This window comes from Pseudophryne corroboree, chromosome 5 (genome assembly GCF_028390025.1).
Source record: "Pseudophryne corroboree isolate aPseCor3 chromosome 5, aPseCor3.hap2, whole genome shotgun sequence".
NCBI lineage: Eukaryota > Metazoa > Chordata > Amphibia > Anura > Myobatrachidae > Pseudophryne > Pseudophryne corroboree.
In genome coordinates this window covers 634,576,330-634,588,988 of record NC_086448.1, presented here as the reverse complement: position 1 = coordinate 634,588,988, position 12,659 = coordinate 634,576,330, and the positions used below count along the sequence as shown (strand labels likewise).

General features: G+C 48.9%; 1 protein-coding gene across 2 annotated transcripts in view; it reads right to left on the bottom strand.

Annotated features, from left to right (window-relative positions):
* Positions 1-12,659, bottom strand: part of LAMA3 (laminin subunit alpha 3) — a 477,258-nt gene that overhangs the window by 323,852 nt on the left and 140,747 nt on the right. The window lies entirely within an intron of this gene.

The window sequence follows — 12,659 nt, the reverse complement described above, 5'->3', positions numbered from 1 at the left end:
CAATGAGATTTTAGGAAGTCCAAAACCACATTTAGATCCCACGGTGCCACTGGAGGCACCACAGGAGGCTGAATATGCAGCACTCCCTTAACAAAGGTCTGGACTTCAGGGACTGAAGCCAATTCTTTTTGAAAGAAAATCGACAGGGCCGAAATTTGAACCTTAATAGATCCCAATTTGAGACCCATTGACAATCCTGATTGCAGGAAATGTAGGAATCGACCCAGTTGAAATTCCTCCGTCGGAGCACTCCGATCTTCGCACCACGCAACATATTTTCGCCAAATTCGGTGATAATGTTGCACGGTTACTTCCTTCCTTGCTTTAATCAAAGTAGGAATGACTTCTTCCGGCATGCCTCTTTCCTTTAGGATCCGGCGTTCAACCGCCATGCCGTCAAACGCAGCCGCGGTAAGTCTTGAAACAGACAGGGACCCTGCTGAAGCAAGTCCCTCCTTAGAGGTAGAGGCCACGGATCTTCCGTGATCATCTCTTGAAGTTCCGGGTACCAAGTCCTCCTTGGCCAATCCGGAACCACTAGTATCGTTCTTACGCCTCTTTGCCGTATAATTCTCAATACTTTTGGTATGAGAGGCAGAGGAGGAAACACATACACCGACTGGTACACCCAAGGCGTTACCAGCGCGTCCACAGCTATTGCCTGCGGATCTCTTGACCTGGCGCAATACCTGTCCAGTTTTTTGTTGAGGCGAGACGCCATCATGTCCACCATTGGTCTTTCCCAACGGGTTACCAGCATGTGGAAGACTTCTGGATGAAGTCCCCACTCTCCCGGGTGAAGATCGTGTCTGCTGAGGAAGTCTGCTTCCCAGTTGTCCACTCCCGGGATGAACACTGCTGACAGTGCTATCACATGATTCTCTGCCCAGCGAAGAATCCTTGCAGCTTCTGCCATTGCCCTCCTGCTTCTTGTGCCGCCCTGTCTGTTCACATGGGCGACTGCCGTGATGTTGTCCGACTGGATCAATACCGGTTTTCCCTGAAGCAGAGGTTCTGCCTGGTTTAGAGCATTGTATATTGCTCTTAGTTCCAGAATGTTTATGTGAAGAGACGTTTCCAGGCTCGTCCATACTCCCTGGAAGTTTCTTCCTTGTGTGACTGCTCCCCAGCCTCTCAGGCTGGCGTCCGTGGTCACCAGGATCCAATCCTGTATTCCGAATCTGCGGCCCTCCAATAGATGAGCACTCTGCAACCACCACAGAAGAGACACCCTTGTCCTTGGAGACAGGGTTATCCGTAGGTGCATCTGAAGATGCGACCCTGACCATTTGTCCAACAGATCCCTTTGGAAAATTCTTGCGTGGAATCTGCCGAATGGAATCGCTTCGTAAGAAGCCACCATTTTTCCCAGGACTCTTGTGCATTGATGTACAGACACCTTTCCTGGTTTTAGGAGGTTTCTGACAAGCTCGGATAACTCCTTGGCTTTTTCCTCCGGGAGAAAAACCTTTTTCTGAACCGTGTCCAGAATCATCCCTAGGAACAGCAGACGAGTTGTCGGCATTAACTGGGATTTTGGAATATTCAGAATCCACCCGTGCTGTTTTAGCACTTCTTGAGACAGTGCTAATCCCATCTCTAGCTGTTCTCTGGACCTCGCCCTTATTAGGAGATCGTCCAAGTATGGGATAATTAATACGCCTTTTCTTCGAAGAAGAATCATCATCTCGGCCATTACCTTTGTAAAGATCCGAGGTGCCGTGGACAATCCGAACGGCAGCGTCTGAAACTGATAGTGACAGTTTTGTACAACGAACCTGAGGTACCCCTGGTGTGAGGGGTAAATTGGAACGTGGAGATACGCATCCTTGATGTCCAAGGATACCATAAAGTCCCCCTCTTCCAGGTTCGCTATCACTGCTCTGAGTGACTCCATTTTGAACTTGAACTTCTTTATGTACAGGTTCAAGGACTTCAGATTTAGAATAGGCCTTACCGAGCCATCCGGCTTCGGTACCACAAAAAGAGTGGAATAATACCCCTTCCCTTGTTGCAGAAGAGGTACCTTGACTATCACCTGCTGAGAGTACAGCTTGTGAATGGCTTCCAACACCGTCTCCCTTTCGGAGGGGGACGTTGGTAAAGCAGACCTCAGGAAACGGCGAGGTGGATCTGTCTCTAATTCCAACCTGTATCCCTGAGATATTATCTGCAGGATCCAGGGATCTACTTGCGAGTGAGCCCACTGCGCGCTGTAATTTTTGAGACGACCGCCCACCGTCCCCGAGTCCGCTTGAGAAGCCCCAGCGTCATGCTGAGGCTTTTATAGAAGCCGGGGAGGGCTTCTGATCCTGGGAAGGAGCTGCGTGTTGCTGTCTCTTCCCTCGACCTTTGCCTCGTGGCAAATATGAATAGCCCTTTGCTCTCTTATTTTTAAAGGAACGAAAGGGCTGCGGTTGAAAAGTCGGTGCCTTTTTCTGTTGGGGAGTGACTTGAGGTAGAAAGGTGGATTTCCCGGCTGTAGCCGTGGCCACCAAATCTGATAGACCGACTCCAAATAACTCCTCCCCCTTATACGGCAAAACTTCCATATGCCGTTTTGAATCCGCATCGCCTGTCCACTGTCGCGTCCATAAAGCTCTTCTGGCCGAAATGGACATAGCACTTACCCGTGATGCCAGTGTGCATATATCCCTCTGTGCATCACGCATATAAAGAAATGCATCCTTTATTTGTTCTAACGACAGTAAAATATTGTCCCTGTCCAGGGTATCAATATTTTCAATCAGGGATTCTGACCAAACTACCCCCGCACTGCCCATCCAGGCAGTTGCTACAGCTGGTCGTAGTATAACACCTGCATGTGTGTATATACTTTTTTGGATATTTTCCATCCTCCTATCTGATGGATCTTTAAGTGCGGCCGTCTCAGGAGAGGGTAACGCCACTTGTTTAGATAAGCGTGTTAGCGCCTTGTCCACCCTAGGAGGTGTTTCCCAGCGCTCCCTAACCTCTGGCGGGAAAGGGTATAATGCCAATAATTTCTTTGAAATTATCAGCTTTTTATCAGGGGCAACCCACGCTTCATTACACACGTCATTTAGTTCTTCTGATTCAGGAAAAACTATAGGTAGTTTTTTCATACCCCACATAATACCCTGTTTAGTGGTACCTGTAGTATCAGCTAAATGTAACGCCTCCTTCATTGCCAAAATCATATAACGTGTGGCCCTACTGGAAAATACGGTTGATTCGTCACCGTCACCACTGGAGTCATCGCCTGTGTCTGGGTCTGTGTCGACCGACTGAGGCAAAGGGCGTTTCACAGCCCCTGACGGTGTTTGAGTCGCCTGGACAGGCACTAATTGATTGTCCGGCCGTCTCATGTCGTCAAACGACTGCTTTAGCGTGTTGACACTATCCCGTAGTTCCATAAATAAAGGCATCCATTCTGGTGTCGACCCCCTAGGAGGTGACATCCCCATATTTGGCAATTGCTCCGCCTCCACACCAATATCGTCCTCATACATGTCGACACACACGTACCGACACACAGCAGACACACAGGGAATGCTCCTAATGAAGACAGGACCCACTAGCCCTTTGGGGAGACAGAGGGAGAGTTTGCCAGCACACACCAAAAGCGCTATATATATATCAGGGATAGCCTTATAATAAGTGCTCCCCTATAGCTGCTTTGTTATATAAAAATATCGCCATAAATTTGCCCCCCCTCTCTGTTTTACCCTGTTTCTGTAGTGCAGTGCAGGGGAGAGACCTGGGAGCCGTCCTGACCAGCGGAGCTGTGAGAGGAAATGGCGCCGTGTGCTGAGGAGATAGGCCCCGCCCCTTTTCCGGCGGGCTCGTCTCCCGCTATTTTGAGAAATCAGGCAGGGGTTAAATATCTCCATATAGCCTCTAGGGCTATATGTGAGGTATTTTTAGCCTTTATAGGTACTATTTTGCCTCCCAGGGCGCCCCCCTCCCAGCGCCCTGCACCCTCAGTGACTGCCGTGTGAAGTGTGCTGAGAGGAAAATGGCGCACAGCTGCAGTGCTGTGCGCTACCTTTAGAAGACTGCAGGAGTCTTCAGCCGCCGATTCTGGACCTCTTCTGTCTTCAGCATCTGCAAGGGGGCCGGCGGCGCGGCTCCGGTGACCATCCAGGCTGTACCTGTGATCGTCCCTCTGGAGCTTGATGTCCAGTAGCCAAGAAGCCAATCCATCCTGCACGCAGGTGAGTTGACTCCTTCTCCCCTCAGTCCCTCGCTGCAGTGATCCTGTTGCCAGCAGGAATCACTGTAACATAAAAAACCTAGCTAAACTTTCTCTAAGCAGCTCTTTAGGAGAGCCACCTAGATTGCACCCTTCTCGGCCGGGCACAAAAATCTAACTGGAGTCTGGAGGAGGGTCATAGGGGGAGGAGCCAGTGCACACCACCTGATCGGAAAAGCTTTACTTTTTGTGCCCTGTCTCCTGCGGAGCCGCTATTCCCCATGGTCCTTTCAGGAACCCCAGCATCCACTAGGACGATAGAGAAATTAGATTTTAACATTTTTCATACTTAACCATCCACGTGGACTACGATTGGGAATAGTAACCTGTGCCGGGCGCAGCGGTAGCGGAGTGAGGCACCTTTGCTGCACGAGCCATGCAAGGGGACACGGTACACTAATTGGGGTTCCTGGTCATGTTATGGAAGAAATTACACCAAAAACAGTTAAAAAATACATGTTGACCTTTTCATGTGTCGACCATTTTTATGTGTCGACCATGTCAATAGTGGTCGACCTAATGACTGTTGACCATAACATGGTCGACCATTCATACCGGAACCGGTGAAAACATAATGTTGGCCTCTAATTCCCGTTTCATGCCATACATGTCTACTGGGCTTTCTGTATTCCAGTGCCTGTATCTGATGCAGAATATGTCCCAATCTTTTAACTGGGGATTTCTTCTGCTGTCAGAAATGATAGTAAGATGACAGCAAAATGAACTCAAAGGGGCCCATAATAGCACAGGCTTAGTCACAAAGGCAATCACTGCAACGCTTGAGTACTGGATCCAGAAATGGGAAAAATAAGAATTTACTTACCGATAATTCTATTTCTCATAGTCCGTAGTGGATGTTGGGAACTCCGTAAGGACCATGGGGAATAGCGGCTCCGCAGGAGACTGGGCACAAATAGAAAGCTTTAGTACTACCTGGTGTGCACTGGCTCCTCCCCCTATGACCCTCCTCCAAGCCTCAGTTAGGATACTGTGCCCGGACGAGCGTACACAATAAGGAAGGATTTTGAATCCCGGGTAAGACTCATACCAGCCACACCAATCACACCGTATAACTTGTGATCTGAACCCAGTTTACAGTATGATAAACAGAGGAGCCTCTAGAAAAGATGGCTCACTACAACAATAACCCGATTTAGTTAACAATAACTATGTACAAGTATTGCAGACAATCCGCACTTGGGATGGGCGCCCAGCATCCACTACGGACTATGAGAAATAGAATTATCGGTAAGTAAATTATTATTTTCTCTGACGTCCTAGTGGATGCTGGGAACTCCGTAAGGACCATGGAGATTATACCTAAGCTCCCAAACGGGCGGGAGAGTGCGGATGACTCTGCAGCACCGAATGAAAGAACTCCAGGTCCTCCTCAGCCAGGGTATCAAATTTGTAGAATTTAGCAAACGTGTTTGCCCCTGACCAAGTAGCTGCTCGGCAAAGTTGTAAAGCCGAGACCCCTCGAGCGGCCGCCCAAGATGAGCCCACTTTCCGTGTGGAATGGGCTTTTACAGATTTTGGCTGTGGCAAGCCTGCCACAGAATGTGCAAGCTGAATTGTACTACAAATCCAACGAGCAATAGTCTGCTTAGAAGCAGGAGCACCCAGCTTGTTGGGTGCATACAGGATAAACAGCGAGTCAGATTTTCTGACTCCAGCCGTCCTGGAAACGTATATTTTCAGGGCCCTGTCTACGTCCAGCAACTTGGAGTCCTCCAAGTCCCTAGTAGCCGCAGGTACCACAATAGGCTGATTCAGGTGAAACGCTGAAACCACCTTAGGGAGAAACTGAGGACGAGTCCTCAATTCTGCCCTATCCGTATGAAAAATTAGGTAAGGGCTTTTATAGGATAAAGCCGCCAATTCTGACACGCGCCTGGCTGAAGCCAGGGCCAATAGCATTACCACTTTCCATGTGAGATATTTTAAGTCCACAGTGGTGAGTGGTTCAAACCAATGTGATTTTAGGAACCCCAAAACCACATTGAGATCCCAAGGTGCCACTGGAGGCACAAAAGGAGGCTGTATATGCAGCACCCCTTTGACAAACGTCTGAACTTCAGGAACTGAAGCCAGTTCTTTTTGGAAGAAGATCGACAAGGCCGAAATTTGAACCTTAATGGACCCTAATTTTAGGCCCATAGACAGTCCTGTTTGCAGGAAATGCAGGAAACGACCCAGTTGAAATTCCTCTGTAGGGGCCTTCCTGGCCTCGCACCACGCAACATATTTACGCCAAATACGGTGATAATGCTGCACGGTTACATCCTTCCTGGCTTTGATCAGGGTAGGGATGACTTCATCCGGAATGCCTTTTTCCTTCAGGATCCGGCGTTCAACCGCCATGCCGTCAAACGCAGCCGCGGTAAGTCTTGGAACAGACAGGGTCCCTGCTGGAGCAGGTCCCTTCGTAGAGGTAGAGGCCACGGGTCCTCCGTGAGCATCTCTTGAAGTTCCGGGTACCAAGTCCTTCTTGGCCAATCCGGAGCCACGAGTATAGTCCTTACTCCTCTCCTTCTTATGATTCTCAGTACCTTGGGTATGAGAGGCAGAGGAGGGAACACATACACTGACTGGTACACCCACGGTGTTACCAGCGCGTCCACAGCTATTGCCTGAGGGTCCCGTGACCTGGCGCAATACCTGTCTAGTTTTTTGTTGAGGCGTGACGCCATCATGTCCACCTTTGGTTTTTCCCAACGGTTCACAACCATGTGGAAGACTTCTGGGTGAAGTCCCCACTCTCCCGGGTGGAGGTCGTGCCTGCTGAGGAAGTCTGCTTCCCAGTTGTCCACTCCCGGAATGAACACTGCTGACAGTGCTATCACATGATTTTCCGCCCAGCGAAGAATCCTTGCAACTTCTGCCATTGCCCTCCTGCTTCTTGTGCCGCCCTGTCTGTTTACGTGGGCGACTGCCGTGATGTTGTCTGACTGAATCAGCACCGGCTGACCTTGAAGCAGAGGTCGTGCTAGGCTTAGAGCATTGTAGATGGCCCTTAGCTCCAGGATATTTATGTGAAGTGATGTCTCCAGGCTTGACCACAAGCCCTGGAAATTTCTTCCTTGTGTGACTGCTCCCCAGCCTCTCAGGCTGGCATCCGTGGTCACCAGGACCCAGTCCTGAATGCCGAATCTGCGGCCCTCTAGAAGATGAGCACTCTGCAACCACCACAGAAGGGACACCCTTGTCCTTGGGGACAGGGTTATCCGTTGATGCATCTGAAGATGCGATCCGGACCATTTGTCCAGCAGATCCCACTGGAACGTTCTTGCGTGGAATCTGCCGAATGGAATCGCTTCGTAGGAAGCTACCATCTTTCCCAAGACTCTTGTGCATTGAAGCACTGAGACTTGCCCTGGTTTCAGGAGGTTTCTGACCAGTTCGGATAACTCCCTGGCTTTCTCCTCCGGAAGGAACACCTTTTTCTGGACTGTGTCCAGAATCATCCCTAGGAACAGAAGACGTGTTGTCGGAATCAGCTGCGATTTTGGGATATTTAGAATCCAGCCGTGCTGCCGTAGCACTACTTGAGATAGGGCTACTCCGACTACTAACTGTTCTCTGGATCTTGCTCTTATCAGGAGATCGTCCAAGTAAGGGATAATTAAAACGCCTTTTCTTCGAAGAAGAATCATCATTTCGGCCATTACCTTGGTAAAGACCCGAGGTGCCGTGGATAATCCAAACGGCAGCATCTGAAACTGATAGTGACAGTTTTGTACCACAAACCTGAGGTACCCTTGATGAGAAGGGTAAATGGGGATATGGAGGTAGGCATCTTTGATGTCCAGAGACACCATATAGTCCCCCTCTTCCAGGTTCGCGATCACTGCCCTGAGTGACTCCATCTTGAATTTGAACCTCTGTATGTAAGTGTTCAAAGACTTCAGATTTAAAATTGGTCTCACCGAGCCGTCCGGCTTCGGTACCACAAACAGCGTGGAATAATACCCCTTCCCTTGTTGCAGGAGGGGTACCTTGATTATCACCTGCTGGGAATACAGCTTGTGAACTGCCTCCAATACTGCCTCCCTGTCGGAGGGAGACGTTGGTAAAGCAGACTTCAGGAACCGGCGAGGGGGAGACGTCTCGAACTCCAATTTGTACCCCTGAGATACTACTTGCAGGATCCAGGGGTCCACTTGCGAGTGAGCCCACTGCGCGCTGAAATTCTTGAGACGGGCCCCCACCGTGCCTGAGTCCGCTTGTAAGGCCCCAGCGTCATGCTGAGGACTTGGCAGAAGCGGGGGAGGGCTTTTGTTCCTGGGAAGTGGCTGTCTGTTGCAGTCTTTTTCCCCTTCCTCTGCCACGGGGCAGAAAAGAGGAACCTTTTGCCCGCTTGCCCTTATGGGGACAAAAGGACTGAGCCGGATAAGACGGCGTCTTTTTATGTTGAGAGGCTACCTGGGGTAAAAATGTGGATTTCCCAGCCGTTGCCGTGGCCACCAGGTCCGATAGACCGACCCCAAATAACTCCTCCCCTTTATAAGGCAATATTTCCATATGCCGTTTAGAGTCCGCATCACCTGACCACTGTCGCGTCCATAATCCTCTTCTGGCAGAAATGGACAGCGCACTCACTCTTGAAGCCAGAGTGGAAATATCCCTCTGTGCATCTCGCATATATAGAAATGCATCTTTTAAATGCTCTATAGTCAACAATATACTGTCCCTATCCAGGGTATCAATATTTTCAGTCAGGGAATCCGACCAAGCCACCCCAGCGCTGCACATCCAGGCTGAGGCGATTGCTGGTCGCAGTATAACACCAGTATGTGTGTATATACTTTTAAGGATATTCTCCAGTTTTCTGTCACCTGGCTCCTTGAGGGCGGCCGTATCAGGAGACGGTAACGCCACTTGTTTTGATAAGCGTGTGAGCGCTTTATCCACTCTAGGGGGTGTTTCCCAACGCGCCCTAACCTCTGGCGGGAAAGGGTATAATGCCAATAACTTTTTAGAAATTATCAGTTTTTTATCGGGGGAAACCCACGCTTCATCACACACCTCATTTAATTCGTCTGATTCAGGAAAAACTACAGGTAGTTTTTTCACACCCCACATAATACCCTTTTTAGTGGTACTTGCAGTATCAGAAATGTTTAACACCTCTCTCATTGCCGTGATCATGTAACGTGTGGCCCTACTGGAAGTCACGTTTGTCTCCTCACCGTCGACACTGGAGTCAGTATCCGTGTCGACGTCAGTATCCACCACCTGAGGTAACGGCCTTTTTAGAGACCCTGATGGTTTTTGAGACGCCTGGACAGGGACTAGCTGATTAGTCGGCTGTCTCATGTCATCAACCGTCTTTTGTAAGGAGCTGACACTGTCACGTAAATCCTTCCATAAAGCCATCCACTCAGGTGTCGACTCCTTAGGGGGTGACATCTCTATTATAGGCAATTGCCCCGCCTCCACATCATTTTCCTCCTCATACATGTCGACACAAACGTACCGACACACAGCACACGCACAGGGAATGCTCTGATAGAGGTCAGGACCCCACTAGCCCTTTGGGGAGACAGAGGGAGAGTATGCCAGCACACACCAGAGCGCTATATATAGATATAGGGACAACCTTATATAAGTGTTTCTCCCTTATAGCTGCTGCATTGTTAATAACCCGCCAATTAGTGCCCCCCTCTCTTTTTTACCCTGTTTCTGTAGTGCAGGACGGCAGGGGAGAGTCAGGGAGACGTCCTTCCAGCGGAGCTGTGAGGGAAAATGGCGCCTGTGTGCTGAGGAGATAGGCTCCGCCCCCTTCTCGGCGGCCTTTCTCCCGCTTTTTGTGAAAATCTGGCAGGGGTTAAAATTCATCCATATAGCCCAGGAGCTATATGTGATGTATTTTTAGCCAGCCAAGGTGTTTCTATTGCTGCTCAGGGCGCCCCCCCCTAGCGCCCTGCACCCTCAGTGACCGGAGTGTGAAGTGTGCTGAGAAGCAATGGCGCACAGCTGCAGTGCTGTGCGCTACCTTGTGGAAGACAGGATGTCTTCTGCCGCCGATTTGCCGGACTCTTCTTGCTTCTGGCTCTGTAAGGGGGCCGGCGGCGCGGCTCTGGGACCGAGCTCCAAGGCTGGGCCTGTGAGCGGTCCCTCTGGAGCTAATGGTGTCCAGTAGCCAAGAAGCCCAATCCACTCTGCACGCAGGTGAGTTCGCTTCTTCTCCCCTTAGTCCCTCGATGCAGTGAGCCTGTTGCCAGCAGGTCTCACTGAAAATAAAAACCTAAACTAAAACTTTCACTAAGAAGCTCAGGAGAGCCCCTAGTGTGCACCCTTCTCGTTCGGGCACAAAAATCTAACTGAGGCTTGGAGGAGGGTCATAGGGGGAGGAGCCAGTGCACACCAGGTAGTACTAAAGCTTTCTATTTGTGCCCAGTCTCCTGCGGAGCCGCTATTCCCCATGGTCCTTACGGAGTTCCCAGCATCCACTAGGACGTCAGAGAAAGACAAATGAGCTTACTATGGGCCTAACTCAGAGATGTATGTACACACAATGTTTACGTACAACGCCAATGTTATTAGATCTGTAGCCACACTGAGTGCAGATCTGAGGTTGTGATGTCGCTCACAGGGCCCCAAAAGGTGCAGCATCCTGCTGGAATTTGGGATGGCGACAGTCAGCATTCCAGAAAATGGGGGGGGTGCTGGCCCTGTATTCTGGGCATGGTACATCAGTTGCTGCGTCCTTGGATGCAGCTTCACTGGCTCCACAGTGTGATTTTCCCAGGCACCCTGAGTAACCTGAAGGTTACTCATATATGTGATGGTCATGCAGATGACCCGATGCTGTGTCCTCAGGAGCAGCAGTGGATCACAGAAGCCAGCAGTGGTTGTCTTTTATCTCAAGGTACCTCCTGTGGCTTTTGCATATGTGTTATAACGTACATCTCTGAATCAGGCCCTAAAATTAGAAGTCTTCTGTAAGAAGGTCCAAATAATTTCTAAACTGACAGATGCTTTCCTTGATTTTAAATTAATGACATTTTTTGCCTTGATCTTTAACTGCATATTGAAGTTCCAACTTGCCGTACATCCTGTACTCCTAATTACCATCTGAGTTTGTATAAAACTAATACAATACAATTTTGTACAATCAAATGGACAACTCTGGTTCATGTACAATCACGGTGGTGGATCTCATTATGTGGGCATTCATTTATAAGAGTACCTCTAGTGACACAAGTAAATCTGAGGCACTTCTTGTACAACCATTGTGAAGAACGGTTGGTATACTATTTCTTCTTAATATAGCATATATTATCTCACCACTATGATGAAACATGTTGGAGGTCTACTTGTCTAACTGGACCTCATTTATGGACAGAAAAGCGCATTTATATATGTTATATATGTTCTTGTATGTTTGATACCTATTATTTCTTCTCTGCATTATTGGGATTTTGTTTTTGAATAATAAATGTACTTTTTATGAAACATACTTACCTGGAAATTTGATGTACTTGAAAGGTACATGGGACATGTGTTGATTTCTAAAAAAGGTTGTCCATAATATAACCCTTTGATGCATGAAGTCTGATAACGGAGAAATCTTACAAACAGTCTACACCGAGCACTATTTATTTCTCATTTGGATACTGGATCCATAAAAAGCCCAAGGGTTAAGACTGACCACTGAGAGGATCTGGTCTGGAAACCAGGCTTTAAAAATAACTGCTGTTAACTAGTCTTTTTCTTTTAAGCACTAGCAGGCGCTCCTCTTCCTCCACTTTGATAATTTTCTTGTATGAAGCCTACCACTGCTATTTACTGTGAGTAAGCTGACCCTTATCTATTTTTAGGGGATTGCTATGTCACGTTTATATATATTGTTACACATCTAATTATTTTCATATTGTGTGGCTTTAAATATTAACTCACTGAGACACATTCAAGACACTGGGAGCTAATGTATCCCTTTTTGCACCTCAGTCTCCGCCCTAGCTCATCCCCACCCTTACTATAGCCAGCCCTGCGGGCCCCTGCTGCATTGCACTGCCGCAGTGAAGGGGACCACAACCAGTGGCATTACAATGAGTTACACTAACTCACTGAATGCTGTCACTAGCCGCTGCACCACCTGCTACCTGTCTCCTTCTAGTAGCGCAGAACACAGTGAACAACACAGCTGCTCTCCTCTGAGCTCCTCCACTTCTCCCTTCCTATGAGTGACTGAGGCTCCGCCAAATGTATATGGAAAGAAAGAGAGTAGCCGGAAGAGCAGATCTTCAGCCAGCAATTTTCAATGCACAGCTGCCACTTGGTATCCAGGGGAATAGACTAAAGACTGATGCCCAGCTGGAGGAGAGAAGAAACGGCCCCCGGCCAGCCCAACACACTTTTTTTCCTCCTAACCTCATCTCTCTCCGATTCCCTGGCACTTCCTACCTCTGTCTGCAAG